A 13929-nucleotide genomic window follows, 5' to 3' on the forward strand; every position below is an offset into this window, starting at 1 on the left:
TAATCTATAAAACATTATATCAGCAACAGGGCCCTTGTTGATCTAATGAACAGTGTGTGCCTGGGCTTTAGCTAACTGTCCCAGTTCTGCCAATTACGAAGCGACAAAGTTAATTCCCTTGAAGTCAGTGCTCTGAAATACATTACCATGATACCATTAAAACCCATTCAACTCCACATTCCCTGGAAGGAGACAGAATTGCAATTGGTTTTCTATGTCAAGGACTGAATTTTGGAGTGAATCTGAAATGCTCTATGGAAATTTGAAAACTGGGTGACTGAACGTGACATGTCCCCTTATTAGGAAGTGCCACCCTTTCTAGATTCCTTTAAAGACAATTGATAGAACAGCATATGTTGACCCACAAGCTGAAGTGGTTTTGTGATGTCAGGATGGAAAATAAGATTCTTGAAGATATATATCTCAAAGAAATCATTAAGAAAATCATTGAAACAATTAAATCTTCAATTCCATGTAGATTCCTGTAAACCTACTGTTTCAAGTTTCGGCAAATTAGTGAATAAAATTCCTACCACCAACATTAGTTGTCCCAGATGTCTTAGTCACTACCATGCTGACACAGTTCTCTGAATTTCAAAGAAACTAGAATTATTAAGGATTTGGTGGAGGAGACTGAATATCACTTCTACACAGAATTTATCTTTCTTAGGTACATGGACCCCTTGGACAACCGTTGGACTAAACCACTTACGTTTTCTGGAAGTAAAATGGGAAAAGTGATCACAAGGGTCAGGGTGGATAAAGAGCAGGGAGAAATCTTGTGCAGGAAGGAAAAGCATGAGATCATGAGAATGAGAACAGACTTGTGTTGAAGAAAGCAAGGATAGAGAAGGGGATCAGTTTGGCTGTAATGAGATAATGACAAAAGACAAAATTAACTAGTGTAAATTTTATTTTTTGCAACCAGATCAGCAAAATGAATGTAAAGAAGCAAGAAGGCTGGGGGTAAAAAAATTGAAACAGAAAAAATTATCCAGATGAATATCAGCAAAATTGGGCTTTACCACAAACTAAATGTTGGGATTTTTTTTTTCTATAGATGTTAAAGAATGAGGGAAACAATTGTGATTACTTGCAAAAATATTAATTTTGGGAAAGTCAAAGAAATAAAGTTAGCCCCTGTTGACTTCAGTGCTGCATACATGATTATGGTTTGAACAGGTGGGAAGAAAAGTTCCCCTTCTAACTATTTATGCATGCATTTTGCCATAGTTGCAGATGTCTAGATAAGTATGGATGCAAGTAATTGATAGATTTATTGATGAAGAGAACTAACAATACTTTGCAGAAGTACAAGTTGTTCACTATATATATATGCTTACACATACATTCCACAAAATGTCAAAAATCTATATTATTCCAAGAAGTTAGGAAGTAAAATTAGCATTCAAATGTGATCAACCATACAGCAGAACCTAGAGGCACTGAGAAACTAAAGGCTAGATGTGCCAAGAAGCCAGATGCTGCCTTTGGAATAATATTTTTCAGCCTTGGCATCAAAAATCTGTGATGCTATCCAAATAATTCCCACACCCTATAAAATCTGTTTTCTTGAAAAAGCATATTAGCTGTATTAACTATCCAGCTATAGAATAAAAGTAGATGAGAGTTAAGATCTAAGCAATCTATTTGAACTTAGATTACAAGAAAGGAAATTTATACACTTATAATACTTGAAAATGTTTTTGATATGACACTTAAGACAAGAAGATGGCTATGAGTAAGTTAGAAAACAAGCATTATTCTCTGTGCTCTCTGAGTCTTGTTTTCTCTTTCTAATACATTGCCATGAATTTCACCCTGCAATATTAGTAATAAATAGAATCTAAGACAACAATCACAAATAACTCTTATGAAGCCAAGTTAATTACATATAATCATTCTTTTATGGTATTTCCATTATGAAATACCAGCTTTTTACTACAGGAATTTTTGATCTAGAGATAGCTACTGAGGTAATGGGAGCTTTGCTCTTAGTTCAAGAGTCTTGAGATTGTGTCATAAAGCTCTTACTTTAAGATTTTGCTGGACTTGATATTTGGTGCATTTTTATGATCTTTACTGAATATCTACCACACATCTCACAGCTCATAAGTGATGGCAAATCCCACTGGAAATTCTAGAATAAAGAAGGAGTCAGAGTGTCAAAGAGGTAAGACTGATCCAGCAGGAGCTGTGTGAATGGAAGAAACTTGATATTTTCCTTTTCTTCCCTGTCAGATCTCCAGTCCCCAAGATTGCTCATCATCTTTCCAATTTCCAATTTCCTAGCTGTGTAGGTAGCTGTTTAGGTAGCTCCCTAAACAATTTCATTTCAGTTGTCAAATACTTGCTGTTCAAACTGCTTAAATTAACTTTGGGTTTTTTCTTCTGAAAAAGGTCAGAAAAAGCTTAAACAAGGAGCTTAATGGGCAGCTCTGATTCAGAGTAGTGATAAACAACTGTGGCAAAATGAAGGCTTGGGGCAGCAATTGCTTTTCCTGAAAGAAGTACAGCTGGAAGATCTATAGAATGAGAATTTATGCTCAACCATTCCAGATGGATAACAAGGAAAAAAGTTCCAAAGAATTGGTAAAATTCAGTACAAAAGTGTTTTAACAGAACTGATTAATCCAATGATCTCTCTTTTGTGTTGACTTCAGAATCACAGAATCAATTAGGTTGGAAAAGACTCCTGAGATCATCAAGACAAACCTACCTTTTACAGTCCATTCTGTTTTTCCTTTGTTTTCAGGGAATACACCAAAAGGCTGTATCTATGTATCTATGAATTTGAATACCAATTTTTTTTTAACAAGTGTGAGTGTACTAAGAAAGATTTGCATTAATACTACTCAAGCAAGAGTATTGTATTGTGTTGTATTGTAAGGATACACTACAACAGCATTTATCATCAAAGTCAGCATCTACTGATATGAAGTGGAACTGCCTTTGTCACTATAAAATAAGTCCTATCATCTCCAGAATCCACAGTCCATTTGCACAGTTCCCCCCAGGGAAGTTTACTTCTGAAAATAATCAACAACAGGATAGTAATTTTTAGTTAAAATGGTTAATTTTCTTATGGAATGTCAGTGCAAAAGAGACAACTATATCATGTTACCAGAGTTCTCCATTTTCAGCATGATTTCTCCCACTTCTCTGATGTGTTCTGACAGGAAGTGGTCTGGCTCCATCTGTTCTATAGGATTTCCATGGATAGCTGAAAATAACAGAAAGATCTCCCGTTAGAATTGTTTTCTAGGACCGATCACACACAGATTCTACTTGTGCAGCATGTACTCCAGGGCCCTGTCTCAGTGGCTGCTGTTGTGCACACTCTGTGTATCAATCTGTCTTGTATTGGCAAGTCCAAACATGGATCCAGAACTTCAGGTGTGGGTTCACAGATGCTGCATGTAAGGTAAGGCACACCCTGAACTCCTTGGGTCTGCTGACTACTCTTCACAATATAATGAATCAGAAGAGTAAAAGTGAGTTTTCTCACTGGAACACAATTGGCTTTCTGGGCTGTGCATGTCCAGTGCTGGGTCATGCCTAGTGTCTCATCCCCAAGTCCTTCTCAGCAGGGCTGCTCTTGGTCTGTTTATCCCCCAGCCTGTGTTGATACCAGGGCCTGCTGTGACCTGGGCACAGCACCTTGCACTTGGTCTTATTAAACCTCAGGATATTCCTGTGCACCCACTTCTCAAATTTGCCTAAGTGCCTCTGGCTGGCATCCCATTCTTCAGGTGTGTCAACAGGACCACTCAGCTTGATGTTATCAATGTTATCACATATTTGTTGAGGATGCACTCAATTCCTTCACCTGGGCCATTAATGAAAATATTAGATAACACTGATTCAAATAAAACCCCTGAGGGACACCACTTGTCACCGATATCTATCGGGACTCTGAGCCATCAGTCACTACCCTCTGGGGAAAGGACTCAGGTTCTTGAAGGACTCAAGCTATTAATTGAGAATAAAATTTAAAAATTCTAATTGCTTATCTTTCAATTGCAAACCTTCAGAAAACATTATATACAAGTAGGTATAGTTCTTAAAAGCAGAAAGAAAATCCATTATTTAACTGTTCATTTAGCATATCAAGTTGTTAACATGGAACTGAATATTTTTTCTAGTGCAGTAAACTTCATAAACATACACACCTTTATGTAAGCATGCACAACAACGATGATTAACTTTTGTGCTTCTACCAACACCGAGTTAAAAAATTTTGTCCACAGCATCATTTCTTTTGCAGATAGCTGTATTGTTATGCTGAAACACTAGTTCATTAATATTCTCAAAGTTTTTAGTAACTTATACAGTAGAGATTACTATGCATAAATACTCTGCTGCATAATCAGTGAATCAGAGATAATAAAATATGAAGATATCTGTTTCAAATGTCTTACACTCTGAGACCTCTAACAGAGAGTCTCTAAATTACATCACTGACAGTACAATAGGGAACATTCTCATAGAATTGTGCTTGTTTAGGCTGGGGTGGAGTTAATTTTGTTCCCAGTGGCTGGTATGGGGCTGTGTTTTGGATTTGTGCTGAGCACAGGGTTGATAATATAGAGATGTTTATTTTATTGCTAAGTAGTGCTCACATAGAGATAAGTCTTCTTGTGCTTCAACTCATGCCATACTGGCAAGGGGGTTTGGGTTTTATGGGAATTTGGAAGTATACACAGATGGGAAAACTTCCCCAGGTGACTAAAGGGATATTCCACATCCTATGACATCATGTTCAGTACATAAAGAGGAGGTAGGGTGGTGAGGGGGAAGAAGGAGGAAGCAGGAGATGCTTGGAGGGATGGTGTTCACCATCCCAAGTCACTGTCAAACGTTATGAAGCCCTGCTGCCCTGGAGATGGCTGAACCCCTGGTTGCAGGTGGAAGTGGTGAATTAATTCCTTGTTTTGTTTTGCTTGAGTGCATGGGTTCTACTTTACGTATTAAACTGTCTTTATCTTGACCGATGAGTTTTCACACTTTTACTCTTCTGATTCTCTTTACTGTGCCAGTGGTGATGGAGTGAACAAGGAGTTGTGTAGGGCTGGTTGCTTGATGAGTTTAAAGAAGAAAAATAATTCAAAACCAGACTATCTTATACAAAGAGAGAGTTTCAGTTCTAAATATCTTTCAATAAGCATGAAAACTACACCATATGAAAAAATATGGCACCAGCATATTTCAGTGTTTTTGTTTGGATTTGTCTTGCTTTTCTTACTGAGAACTTGGCTAGGAATGAAGGCCAGGAAATGGACTGATCCTGGTCTGCCCTTCCAGACAACTTCATGCAAAGCCACAGTTAGCTGCAGGACCATTGTAGCTTGTCATCATATTGCCCAACCAAGCTGCATAAAGGCAGATATAGTTTGGGTTGCTTATTATTATCCACATAAACATGCTGTGGAAGAAGGAAAGATGATTTTAATATGCATGGATGAGCAGACTGTGCCAAAATATTTTGTTGTTTTGGTTTTTTTTAATTTGATAATTGATTTTACAAGTATTCATCATCAGTATGTCACTGTTGTTTCATATTGGAATATGAAATATTCAATTTAAAAGTATTCAAAAAGCTTACACTATTGCCTTAGGATCTTGCTGTGGTAAAGTCCTGTGCTCACCTCAGAAAACTACTGCATCAGCTGTTGTAAAAGCCAACTGCTTTCTAAATGTAGTAAAAATAGAATGTTAAACAAGCAACCAATAGAATGTTAAAGAAGCAAATCAACAAAACTGGGGAAAATCTTACCGATACATCTAATCTAAATTTACAAACCTAAAATAAAAAAAATTTAAAACTAATTTAGGAATGCACAGTAGTTGCTTAAAGTATATTTTCTAGCATGCCAGGAGATATTCCTCTGATTTATCCTTCTGTATAAAACTTGAACTGCTTTAAAGAAAAGAATCATTAAGGTATCTTCTGATCTGTAACAATGTTAAGAAAAATCTTTCCTGAATGGACAGTCCATATATTCTTGCCAGTCCATACAGCTGTTGATGCATGTTATTACTGTCAATACTATTTAATAAACTATAGGTCAAATAAGGGATAGTGTTATGGATAATTTATCCCACTTCTTTGATTTATTAGTAATGTTGATGTGAGCAGAAAATTATCAAGGACTATCCAGAAAATAGAATGCTCATTGTCCATTTTATGTTTTTCAGTTATGGCATTAGTGTGTCACCTGAGAATATGAAGTTAGTAGTCATTGTGACCTGGTGGGACACAAAAAAAGAATGAAAATGTTTACTGTGTTTTCTCTCAGAGCACAAAATCTGGGTAACTAGGGACTCATTACAGACCCAAACTCATACTGTACTTGACTCAGATTGCATATTAGAGTTTCTTAGGTCTTGGGAGAGACCTAAGAAATGAATATACAATAATGTGAATTTATTTTCTTTCAGTCTTATGTGCTAACAGTGTTTCAATTTCCACACAATATTTAAATAAACGAAACTGTGTTTCAAGAAGTATCAGAGGGATTTTAGAGTTTAGTAAGTAGATGATTTGGGATATCCTTGGTCAATAGTGATTCATAACATACTGAATATATTTCCTTCCTCTTATTATTCCTGAAAGGAAAAATTTTAGTTGTCTTAAGAAATTATATCTGGAATATGACTGTCATTCTGAACAATGGATTATTTCTCTCTAATCCTGGTTGAAAACTCTTGGAAGGGTTCCAACACAACACTTCACATTTGAACACTGATTATAACTGAAAACTATATAATAGCTAGATAGCTAGTTGCCTGTCATTGATATCTATGAATCTTATTCTTAGACACATCAGTCTTGCCTTGCATTTAGTACAGAATGTTAGCCTGTATCTCAGTTATCTAACCTAGGTGAGAGGACACCTAAGAGTTAAATGCCCCAGTCTTGAGTCCATCTCATCTTTGTCTGGAATTATATACATTAGGTATTAAGTATTAGAATTGGATACTCATATCTGTTTTCTTGTTTTGTGTTTTTCTGCCTTACATGCATCTTCTCAGGTTTTTTTTCCTTTCCCCCCTCACTTTTAAGAATTCCATTGAAGTTATAGAGTTGAGTCTCCTTTTTTATAATTAAATATTTTTTTCTCTGTGGAAGAAACTGTACTCTGAGGCAAGCCAAAATCCTGCTTGTCCAATCTTGGAAAAAATTCGAGCTGTGCAAACACGGCTGTTTCATTCTGTTTCCAATAGCTTGAGGCTTTTAGTCACACACCCTTTTCTCAGCCATTCCATTGACCTGCTCCGTATGCACTAATATTCCCTCTTGGCAGTGTTTGCTATATTTGCAGGCATTTTATATCACCCAAATGCATAAAGAAGCTCAAGGGAATTGAACAATCATGTCCTGAGGGGTTACTGTGTTTCTGTGTATAAAGACAGCAGGATTTCTCCTAAGCAAAGAAGATTATTCATCTTCTAGAATGAATTTGAAAAGTCTGCAGAAACTGAATGTTAGTATTTTGACTAAAATTCAGTTGAATACTCATTATTAGCTCATGGTGAAGCCAAAGAGTCTGAGTAACTACAGGCAGAGAATGAAAGAATATATTCATAGGATACTTAAGCTTAAATACATGGAAATATTCTTTGTGACTTAGGATCTATTTTGGGAGATTTTGCATTAATAACAAAAGCATAAGCATGTATTTTTACCAGCAAAGATTTACCTGCCCTGATTCTGATGAGACAAGCAGACATTTAGGAAACAGTTCTTCATGGGACAGACTTAGGCAGATGTTCTGTAGGACAATGAGCCCTCTGTTCTGAAATACATAGCACACTAAAATGAATGATGAATCCACAGTCTTTGGTCTCTGGAATTTTTTTGTTTCTGACATCTTTAGTATTTCCCGTGGCTAAATGTTATATCTAAAATGTTATATCTAAAAACAATGTGACTTTAGAGCAGACTCCAAAATATTCCTTTGGCAGCATCTATTGGCCTTGCATGCACTGAACTTGTGAGCATTTGTTCAAGGGCCTTCTTCTCAAATAAGGAACAAACCCATCCAGCTGCAGGTCACTCAAAGCTAAAAAAAGATCCCAGAGGAAAGACAAGCCAGCAGGCCTATCAGCAGTTTAATTCCCCAAGAGGACACCAGGGGCCATTACATGGCCATTAGCATAGCCAGCACTGGAGTCACAGACAGAACAGAGGCTGCCAAGCAGCCAGCCAAGAAATCAGCCAAGGGCTTTGCAACAGACACAGATGTTGCTGCTAAAAAATTTATTTTAGACCTTGGCATCTGGGTCCTTTATCTGTCAATTCTGTGTCCTGGATGAGGCCCCAGCTGTTAAGTTTGTTGATGAAAGGAGAAGAAGGGAAAAATCTGAGCTGCATTTAGATGACCAGCAATTTGATTCCATCTAAAATATTTCTCTTAAAGGGTTGATGTCTCTTTTAATAGACATCTTCTAATCTTTTCCTGCAAAATTTTCAAAAATTTCCTGCAAATCAGTTGTTAAGGTTCTTACTTTGAACCTTAACATCTAAGTTGTATTTCTTACTGGGTTCAAAAATAGTCAATGGTAAACTATTCTCTCACACAGGGGAGGGCTTGGTCCTACAGAGAGCAGAACCCAAAGTGGAATGGGCATCATGGATTAATGGCCTTTAATTTGGCTGTCTCTCAAATTATATGAGAATACTTTCACCTGCAAGAATGACAGAATTTTTTTAAAATTTTTTTCCCTTCAAATGTTCCACATTTTGATTATTGATCTAGTATCCTCAAGGAGAATGCCAGTTTTATAAGTTTTCTCTGCATTTCTTTTCATTTCCAAAGACCTGCTATTTTTACCTACAGTCAAGATCTGTGTGATTTGAAAGCTCTGGTATGTATTCTTGCCTTAGTTTTCTTTCCCTACTGTCCCTTTCCCAACAATCAGTGAACTCTTGTTCTCCGACCATATGTAATAATCAATATTTTATTTAAATAATACATTATATTGTTAATTTTTACCAGATAATGAAAAAAGTAGCAGTAACACACATCTATTCTTTAAAGTACTGTTTATTATTATCATATAAGAATACAGGCAAATAGTAACAGATACAATTGTGCATTATACTACATTATCATGGGACAACTCAGGCAAGACAATTTGTTTTTAGACAAAACATAACCTTTTGTACCCACCTACATTAAAAAAATTATCTGTTTAGAAACATTACGAGCAAGCTATGGGTTTTTTCCTTTCTTCCACCAGCTTTTGTTTTGCAAAAATTAACAAGAATTTCCAGTTTAAATTATTTTTTTACCTCAACCATCATTTTCTGTTAAAATTAGTCTTTTTTTCTTTCTTTCCTAGCTATGCTGGGATATAAATTTTCCCTGCTCAATACAGCTAGGGCAAATTTCTTCACTTTCATTAACAAATAACTTAGTGCACTTTGACCCTTTTTAGGTTGTATCCAGCTGCTCTTTCTTATCTTTTGGAGACAAACCCTGAGGGCTTGAGGCCAACTGCTCCATTCTGCTTAGGCTGATGCTGTTGTTATAAAATCCTGCACTGTTTTGTCATTTAGACTGCTCTTAATCAAGCTACTTGAGACTGTGTTGGGTATCCAGAAAGCATATGACAGAGTGTAACACCACAAACCTCTAGGCAGTTATAATGATCTGAAAGACTAAATGCAAAAGCAGACAGCAATTTCTCTTTGGTGTATGAGAATAAACCCCTGATTTGGCTGATTAATTAAGATTAAATGACTCCTCTCCTCTTCCTTTTAAAACAGGCGAGAGGCTAGTTATTATTACTCACAAAAATTCATAAATTTTTTTCAGGTGAATGCCTTTGGCATCAGCCTGATATTTTTAGCAGAATCCTCCCTTCCTCCCTTCCTCTCTCTCATTCTCCCCCCCACCAACATTCATCCTCCCTCCCTCTCCCATGACCCAAAGACTCGAACTACTTTTGCACTATAACACAGTGCCAAAAAGGAGAAAAAAACCACAAAAAACCCCAAAAAACAAACAAAACAAAAAAAAAAAAAAAAGAAGAAATAATTTAGCTATTGAAACAATCTCCTAGAAAAGGCAATTTTGATTAGCTTAACTCAAGGTAAAGCATGAACTGAATTGATCTAATCCACTTCCCAAACAGTTCTTCCTGCTGATAGGCTATCATATAAAAAATGAGAAACAGTATAATTACTGGTTGTGCTTTCTGAAGATAAATAATTTGTCAGTTGTTAAAAAAAAAAAAAAAAATTGTACATAGCTACTCTGGTTAGGATATTCATGCCTGAAGTCAGTTACCAGGTCACTATTCTAAAACCTTGAGCAAATCATCAAGCCCAGAGGACTGTTTTCTTTGAGGTTCTCTTTTTTTCACATTTCTTATTTTTCTCTAAGTAGTTGCCTGTGCTGAATGTACCTTCAAGGTCTTTGTTATTCATACAAGCACCAGATGTCTTTCATCCAGTCAAAAAAATCCTAAAGCTCCTTATACACTTTTTACAGAAATGTGACTCTAAAATGACTTATCTGTGTTTCACTCAGAAACAGCAACATTCCCCTTCCCTGTCCCTGCCTCCCTAAGCCCCCCCAAAAATAAACCAAACCAAATCCTAACAGCTCAATGATTTGTTAAAACAACTGCATCCTTTATTTATTGTGTTAAGTTTTGCAGTTGCCATTTTTGATGCCAGTTCTGATATTTAGGCACTGACTAGCTGTGCTCACACTATAGGGTGTTTGCTCTGCTATGTGCCCAGTCAACCCTGCTAAGTACAGATCCTTGCTGTGTCCCAGTTATGGGGCAGATGTACCACATTGTTGCCTGCAGTACTGGTCTTCAGACATTCAGGGAGGAATTTGCTAGAATGACAACTTTTTATAGGCCAGGATTTCTTTGTTTCCCTCTCAAAGAGTGAGGGCACCTGAAGAGGAACAGGAAAAAAACAGATTCAGACATAGCTCAGTTGTGAATTCACCCACACCCAGGGAAGCAAACATGAAAAGCATCTGTCAACACTGTAAACATGAAGGACAAACACAGAAACTTTGTCTGCCCCCAAATTTCTCTGGAGGAAAATCAATCAATATGAAAAGTAGAAGCCTGGATAAATAGGGTAGTGACAGGAAAACACTAGTGTATAAGAAACTGAATTGTCACTGCACCACATTTAAATTTAGACTTTTTAGATCCTGAGCAATTTCTCCCTGTGAAAAAGAGGAAATATGACAATGTGAATTAGTTGAGCTTCTTTAGAAAGCATAGTGTTTGTCTCTTTAGAAAATTGTTCTGGTTTCTTTTACTAATGTTTAATGCCAGAGAGCAATAGTGGGAGAGTCAAAGTGACTCCTCAGCTCTGTGAGCAATACATTTGCTGAGAGCATCTCTCCCATGAGAGTTTAACAGAAGAGGAAACAGATTTGATGAGAAGAAGATTCTGAGATCAATTCTACAGTACAACAAGCTACAAGGCAATGTGAATAGGAAACATTTTTTACAATTTCAACTGTCAGAGAAGAAAAATTATTCTGTTCAAGTAGAGAAATGTAGGCAAGACAGACAACTGTTTGCCAGTGTGAACAGACCATCCACATACAAAAATGACAGTGATAAATCAATTTAAAGAATATTCAGATTTAAAGATTTCAGTTTTTCATTTCCTTACCCAAAGTAGGGTAAATATGCTGAAATGAAATCTCAATCTATAAACTCCTGCAAGCAGATCAGGGACAAACCTAACTAGCATCTGAATAAAGCATTTTTAAAAAAATTCTGAATACTTTAGTAAGTGATGCTGATGAGTTTGCAAATTGCACTGTCCTCTTTTAAGACTTCATACAATAGTCTTGAGTAAGTTCTCAGTTTTAAGAATGTGTTTATTCCTACTCCTACTAAGAAAAGCTTAATGCTTGTCAACATTCCTTATTTAAGTGAAGTGCATGCTTGAGCGCTTTGCCATAAGTCGAACTTCATCTGAATATGTGTATGGTATGAGCCAACAAATCCATATACTGATACTAAGCCACTGGAAATAACAAATCTTCGATAAAAATAGGTGCAGCTAGAAAAAGTCATGCTGTATTTTATGTAGGTCTAAGAATATAGCCCCTTATAGTATGGAAGCTAATAGCTGCATACTTAATTTTGGTTTGAATTTCTGCCATGCCTTGTATTCAAACAATATTTCACTTTCATTGTGGAAATATAACATTTGAAGGAAATAATTCTGAAATGAAATTTCCTCAGTATTTCCATTTCTCAGAAGATTTTGACAAATAAATTTATCAAAATAATAAAGAAATAAATTTATTCATTATGATGGGACAATATTTAATTATGCAATGAAATAAACATATATGTCTATATAGATAGATCAAATGTATAAGCTAAATCTGTATTATCACTTCCCAGTCACTAGAAACCAATTCTCTATAATGTTCAGTTGCAAGGACAGTTCCTGGCATAGTTTTGCCTGGACTCAGGGTGAGGGATTCAGCCTGGCTGGACACCAGAAATAAACCAAAGCCTCCCCCTCCTAAATTCAATAAGGGAGAAAAATTACAGTGAAAGACTTGTGGGTTGAGACAAGGACAGGGAGAGATCACTCACCAATTACTGCCTTGCCTGGGCTTAAGGAATGTGGGATCCCTGCCACAGGAGACAGTCCTCCACAAATGTCTCCAACATGAATCTTTCCCACAGTCTGCAGTTCTTCTCAAACTCCACGGGGAGAAGACCTTTAGGAACAGGCTGTTCCAGCATGAGTCTCCATGGGGTCACGAGTCTTGCCAGCAAACCTGCTCCAGCATGGCTTTCTCCCTCCAAGGAGCCCTAGGTCCTGCCAGGAGCATTCTCCACTATGGGCTTCCCATGGGATCACAGTCTCCCCTGGGCATCCACCTGCTCCACCTTTGGATTCCCCACAGGCTGCAGGTAGATCTCTGCCCTTGGAACTGAAAGTGCTGTGACCGAGGGGAATCTCGGCTCCAGCAATTGGATCACATCCCCCTCCTCCCTCTCAAATGACCTGGGTGCCTACAGAGCTGTTTCTCTCATGAATTCTCACTCCTCTCTCAGGCTGTTTGCTCTTTATACAGTAACTTTTCCTCCTTCTTAACTCTGATATCCCAGAGGTGTTACCACCATCACTGATGGGCTCAGCCTTGGCCAGTGGTGGGTCCATCTTGGCACTGGCTGGCGTTGGCTCTCTTGAACACGGAGAAATCTTCAGTCAGCTTCTCACAGAAGCTGCCCCTGCAGCCCCCTGCCCACATCAAAACCTTCCCATACAAACCAAATACACCAAGTAACACTCTTCAGAATTACTTCCAAGTGTGTTCTGGGAGATACCATAAAAGAAGGAGAATTCTTAATTAGAATGTAGCCATGCTGCTTGGAGAGTAAGAGAATTTAATAATATGAATGCAAGCTGTTCTATGCCAGCTGGCCTCAACAGCAAACAACAGTCCTAGACATATTTAATTTACTAGCCTAAATGTAGCTTTTGTGCTCTTCCACAGTGTTCATGCAGAGTATATTCCTTAACAAGGGATATATCCTTTTTATTTTTAATAGGGAAAAAGCCCCAGTGTTTAAGGACAACTGTATAATTTTGTAGAGCATAGAAATATCAATATACCTTTCCTCAAGTAAGATGATTCAATAACCATGAAAATGAATACTAAGTACAGATGTCCCAAGTGAAGACTGGGGTTTTCTTGAGATTTCAACAGGATAATTATATATTTATTGAAACAGTTATTATTAATTTTTTTATGGGAAAATTTGTTCCATCATTTATTCTTAGTCTAATTAAAGTCTTAATAGTCTAATTAAAACACAAGAAAAAGCTATTATTGGTCTAATTACAATGAGAGCAATGTTCATAAATCATTGACACAGGGAAGATATGGGCTTCCTAATATTAACCAT

This window comes from Agelaius phoeniceus, chromosome 2 (assembly GCF_051311805.1).
Source record: "Agelaius phoeniceus isolate bAgePho1 chromosome 2, bAgePho1.hap1, whole genome shotgun sequence".
Lineage (NCBI taxonomy): Eukaryota > Metazoa > Chordata > Aves > Passeriformes > Icteridae > Agelaius > Agelaius phoeniceus.